The sequence below is a fragment of the Myotis lucifugus genome, unplaced genomic scaffold (assembly GCF_000147115.1).
Source record: "Myotis lucifugus unplaced genomic scaffold, Myoluc2.0 scaffold_13, whole genome shotgun sequence".
Taxonomy (NCBI): domain Eukaryota; kingdom Metazoa; phylum Chordata; class Mammalia; order Chiroptera; family Vespertilionidae; genus Myotis; species Myotis lucifugus.
In genome coordinates, this window is record NW_005871061.1 from 6,350,135 (window position 1) to 6,356,413 (window position 6,279).

Sequence of the window (6,279 nt, forward strand, 5' to 3'; positions counted from 1 at the left end):
TGATTTCTCTGTTCTAAATAAACTCGCTTTTGATCAGAACACTTTCTCACATATTTTCTTAGATTAGGGTAGATGTTGTTAATGACATATGAATACTCATGTGTTCTTGAAATATTTTTCTTTTGCTTTTACAGGTGAACACATTTGGCTGGGTTTAGTAGTCTTTTTTTAAAGTTATATTAAGTTATTGGTGTTTCTAAGAATATGTGTTTATAACAGTTAAAGTGTGATAGGTTAACTTAACATATTAAAATAGTTCTATAGCATCTGTTCAGAAAAAAATATTACCATTAAAACTATTCAAGTCATGCAAAACCATTTTTCAGTGCCTTTCAATTGAGAAGAATACTGTTCAGCACACTTCTCCTGAGGTAGTTCATACTGAGTAAGCTTTGTTTTCAGATTTTTATTTTCTTCTGTAAGAGCTTCATATTTCTCTTTCATTTCTGCCAAGTCTAGGTGGAGCAGCTTTATTTCTGGATTTTCTGGGGTAGCAGCTCCTAGGTGATGCTTTAAAAAATCCAAAGCACTATTGGGTTTCTCTGGTTCTTCAGACAAGGTTATACTAATGTAACAGGGAATGGATACGCCATACTTAAATAAAGCAACCCATATTAATCTTAGTAAATGTTAAACCCAGCTTATTACTCTAACCTGATTTTTTTTATCTCAAAGCAAGAGCTTGCATGTTAAAAGTTTTTAGTATACTAGTACTTCACAGTCCAGCACTTTCAATTCCTGTGTGAACCTAAGGAGCAGCCTCACCTTAAGGCCCAGTCTGGCATCCATTGCCCAGACTCAGGAATTCACTGACAAAAACCAGATGGCCAGCTCAAGGACACTGCCTACATGTCAACAGCCCCTCCTGCTGATCTCTTTGTTCTGATTTTCCTCTCTCTCTCCTTATAAAAACCTTTGTCTGCACTGAATATTAAGATGATTTTTTGAGGACAGGAGTCCCGTCCCCACACTCCCCCACATCTTCTCAAATCACTAACAACTTGAATAAAACTCTTTCCTTCTCATAACCACCTGTGTCATGAGTTTGGCTTTTGTTGCACCAGGCAGCCAAACAAACCTGGTTGGGTTACACCAATACCTTGGTCATTGTATCCAGCACACCTGACTTCTCCAAGTACCCCTGGAACTGCTTGCATTTGAATCAGCAGCTTTCTAATGGGTCATTGTGATAGTGGCAGTGGCGCAAATGGTGCTGGAGACAGTGGCTGGTGGGCTCTGAGCAGCATTGCTCATGTTGGGAAGAGCGTGCACACCTACCTGGGTATAGTAGCCTTTGATTGTAAACCTTTTCTCTCAGTGGTTTGTGGATCATGTCTCTGTCCTCTAGCTTCCAGTCTCAGCTTACAGATGAGAAGTCCATAATGGTCTGATTGTATTTCTTTTCTTTTTTTCCAGTATTATTTTATTGTTTAAAGTATTATAAATAGTAGTTCGTATGTCTCTTTTTTCCCCCATTGACCTCCCGCCGGCCTCCCCCATCTCCGAGCATATGCCCTCACCCCCCTAGTGTCTGTGTCCCTTTGATTGTATTTCTTTTGTAAGTAGGCTATTATTTACTTTTAGTTAACTTGACTATTTTCTTTTCATCTTTAAATTCTGAAATTTCACCAGGATATCTAAATTTTTTTCTCCTCATGAATCCTATGTATTATTCAATAAAATTTTAAAATCTAGACTCGGGTGTTCAGCTTGGAATAATCTTTTATCCTATATCAAATTATTACTCCTCTTCTCCTCCTTCTTTTAATTATTTATTTCCTTTTGGGATTTTATTATTTACTAGAGGCCTGGTGCACGAAATTTGTGCATGGGGGGGTGTCCCTCAGCCCAGCCAGCACCCTCTCCAATCTGGGACCCCTCAAGAGATGTCCAACTGACCATTTAAGCCCAATCCCAGTGGGCCTAAATGGGCAGTCAGACACCCCTCTCACAATCCAGGACTCCTGGCTCCCAACCGCTCACCTGCCTGCCTGCCTGATTGCCCCTAACCGCTTCTGCCTGCCAGCCTGATCACCCCCTAACCACTCCCCTGGCAGCCTGATAGATGCCTAACTGCTCCCCTGCTGGCCTGATTGCCCCTAACTGCCCTCCCCTGCCGGCCTGGTTGCCCCTAACTGTCCTCCCCTGCAGGCTTGGTCACCTCCAACTGCCTTCCCCTGCCAGCCTGGTCACCTCTAACTGCCCTCCCCTGCTGGCTTGGTTGCCCCTAACTGTCCTCTCCTGCCAGCCTGGTCACCTCTAACTGCCCTCCCCTGCTGGCCTGGTCCCCCCCAACTGCCCTCTCCTGCAGGCCTGGTCATCCCCAACTGCCCTCCCCTGCCAGCCTGGTCTCCTCTAACTGCCCTCCCCTGCTGGCCTGGTTGCCTCCAACTGCCCTTCCCTGCAGACCTGGTCCCCCCCAACTGCTCTCCCCTGCAGGCCTGGTTGCTCCCAACTTCCCTCCCCTGCTGGCCATCTTGTGGCAGCCATCTTGTGTCCACATGAGGGCGGCCATCTTTGACCACATGGGGTGGCCATCTTGTGTTGGAGTGATGGTCAATTTGCATATTACCTCTTTGTTAGATAGGATGTACTCCGTGTCCTGTATCTTTCCTCTGAGTTTCTTTTTTTTATTGCTTAAAGTATTTCAAAGGATATTACATATGTGTCCTTTTTTTTCCCCCCGCCCTTGACAATCCCCTGGCCTCCCCTACCCCCCAGTGTCTTATGGCCATTGGTTATGCTTATATGCATGCATACAAGTCCTTCGGTTGATCTCTTATATAATTTTCTTTTTATTGATGTGTGTGTGTGTGTGTGTGTGTGTGTGTGTGTGAGAGAGAGAGAGAGAGAGAGAGAGAGAGAGAGAGAGGATATTCAGTTTCTTATTTTTCTTGATGCTTTGATACTATGGAGACTCAAGGGGAAATGGCAGAATACTAGGCCTGCTTCTCCATGAGGGCTAAAGTGAAATTTAGAACTTTTACATTCTTTGAGAAGCTTTATTTTGCTGAGGCTCATGAATCTCTTCTAGTAGGTTATGAACCTACAAATTCTTTGGTTAAGTTTGTTGTTCATGGAATGAGCTTCCCAATATTTTTACCCAAGTAAGTCTGTTGGTAGGTGACCAGCACTGGTAAGGCAAATGGATTTTTATTGCTGTGATTAGGAGATGACTACTACTTGAAACTGGAGAAGCCTGAGAATAGGATGCTTTTCTCCTTATCCTCAGCTAAGAGTGGTTTTGTTATGTGTTTTCAGAGTCAGAACACAGAAGTAGCAACTGCTCTGTCTTCAACCACTTGCTTGTGGAGTGTAGTTTGACCAGTAACCTGACTTATCTATACTAATAAAAGGGTAATATGCAAATTGGTCGTGACACCCTCACAGTCACAACAGAATATGCTAATTAGTCATGACCAGTATGCAAATTGACCATCACTCCAACACAACAAGAGTGGGATATGCTAATTAGCCATGATATGCTAATTAGTCACGACCAGTATGCAAATTGACCATCACTCCAACACACAAGATGGCCACCCCAATATGATCAAAGATGGCTGCCCCCATGTGGACAAAGATAGCCACCACAAGATGGCCTGCAAGGGAGGGCAGTTGTGGGTGATCAGGCCAGCAGGGGAGGGCAGTTAGGGGTGACCAGGCCAGCAGGGGAGGGCAGTTGGGGGTACCAGCCTGCAGGGGAGGGCAGTTGGGGGGGACCAGCCCTGCAGGGGATGGCAGTTGGGGGCGATCGGGCCAGCAGAGGAGGTCAGTTGGGGGCAAATGGGCCGGCAGGGACAGCAGTTAGGGACAACCAGGCTGACAGGGGAGGGCAGTTGGGGGCAATCGGGCCAGCAGGGGAACAGTTAGGTGTCGATCAGGCTGACAGGGGAGTGGTTAGGAGGTGATCAGGCTGGCAGGCAGAAGCAGTTAGGGGCAATCAGGCAGGCAGGCAGGCAAGCGGTTGGGAGTCTGCAGCCCTGGATTATGAGAGGGGTCCCAGATTAGAGAGGGTGCAGGTTGGGCTGAGGGACACCCCCCCAGTGCATGAATTTCGTGCACTGGACCTCTAGTATGAGTAATAAAAGAACACAAATTTATTAGCTGGCAAAGAAAAAACTGGAACTCACTTAGGAGTGCTCAGAAACTTCATGGAAAAAGTCAAAGCTCAAAGTAGAGCAAATGGTTTCCACTGAAAGTGGAAGAAAGACATGAAAATGTTAACAGCAACATAAAGATAATTCTAGAGGCCCTTATGAGCACACATACAAAAAAGGCTTTTTGGAATTAACATACATGTTCTTTTAATTTAAAAATCAACTAACAATATATCCATTTATCCATAGGTAGACAGTCAAATCAAGTGAAAGTATTAAACAAGTATATACTAGAAGTTAGACCTGTGTGAAGCACTATTCAAAGATAAAGTTTGTTCTATTTGTCTAGTCCTGTCAGAGCAATTGTAAATTTTGACTGTATTCTGGTGTAGCCTTATACATATTATTATGATCTTCTCATCACAGTTCTTCATCTTTGCATATAACAGAATATTGGATGAACAGTGCTACTAGAACTAATAAATGAATTCAGCAATGTAGCAGGATACAAAATTAACACTTAGACATCTATGGCTTTTTAATATACCAATAATGAACTCACAGAAAGAGAAACTAAAAAAATCCCATTTACCATTGCAACAAAAAAAAATTAAGATACCTTGTAATAAGTCTAATCAAGGAGGTAAAGGGTCTATAATCAGAAAATTACAGGACACTGAAAAAAGAGACATAGGAAGACATAAACAAATGGAAGAATATACCGTGCTCATGGATTGGTAGAATCAACATCATTAAAATGTCCATACTACCCAAAGAAATTTATAGATTCAATTCAATCCCCATTAAAATACCAACAGCATACTTCAAAGACCTAGAACAAACTCTCCAAAAATTCACCTGGAATAAAAACAAAACAAAACAAAAAAAAAACCCAAATAGCTGCAGCAATCTTGAGAAAGAAGAACAAAGTTGGGGGATCACAATACCAGATATCAACTTGTACTACAAAGCCACTGTTCTCAAAACTGCCTGGTGCTGGCACAAGAACAGACAACTAGACCAATGGAACAGAACAGAGAACCCAGAGATCGACCCAAGCCATTATGCTCAATTAATATTTGACAAAGGAGGCAAGAACATACAATGGAGTCAAGACAGTCTTTTCAATAAATGGTGTTGGGAAAATTGGACAGATACATGCAAAAACATGAAACTAGACCACCAACTTACACCATACACAAAAAAATTAAATGTAAGATGGGAAACCATAAAAATCTTAGAAGAAGCCATAGGCAGCAAAATAGCAGATATAAGTCATAGCAATATCTTTAGTGATACAGCTCGCAGTGATGGCGAACGTATGACACGCGTGTCAGAGGTGACACGCGAACTCATTTTTTTGGTTGATTTTTCTTTGTTAAATGGCATTTAAATATATAAAATAAATATCAAAAATATAAATCTTTGTTTTACTATGGTTGCAAATATCAAAAAATTTCTATATGTGACACAGCACCAGAGTTAAGTTAGGGTTTTTCAAAATGCTGACACGCCGAGCTCAAAAGGTTCGCCATAACTGTCCTAGGGCAATGGAAACTAAGGAGAAAATACTAGTAAACAAATGGGACTACATCAAAATAAAAAAGCTTCTGCACAGTGAAAGAAACCATCAACAAAACAACAAGAAAGCCCAATGCATGGGAGAACATATTTGCCAATGTTATCTCCAATAAGGGTTTAATCTCCAAAATTTACAGGGAACTCACACAACTTAACAAAAGGGAGATAAACAATCCAATCAATAAATGGGCAATGGACCTAAATAGACACTTTTCTAAAGAAGACATAATCTCTGATCTTAGGGGTCATAAGAACAGTGCTAGAAAAGATAATTAATTTTTTAAAACAAACTTTAAATGTTATGCATATCTATTTCCATGTTCGTTGTTTTTAAATTCAGTGATATTGTTTGATCAGAAAGAGAAAAACAGTTGATTCAATTAATTTTAATTATTTGTAGTGTTATTTAATTGAAAGTTAAAGCATTATCTTTTTGCAGCATAATTGAGATAAAATGCCTTCCTGCTTAAAGCCTGAATGAGCTATGTATGAATTTATACTGAGAATGTTCACTCTAAAATTGCTAAACTTGTTTTTACTTTTGTTTCTTCTATTTTTCCTGTTTGATCTACTATTGAGGTTTTTGATAAATAGCATA

General features: G+C 41.2%; 1 pseudogene; it reads right to left on the reverse strand.

The window, feature by feature from the left end:
• Positions 1-300: 300 nt before the first annotated feature.
• LOC102424045 lies at positions 301-1,185 on the reverse strand (annotated as a pseudogene).
• Between the last annotated feature and the right edge of the window lie 5,094 nt (positions 1,186-6,279).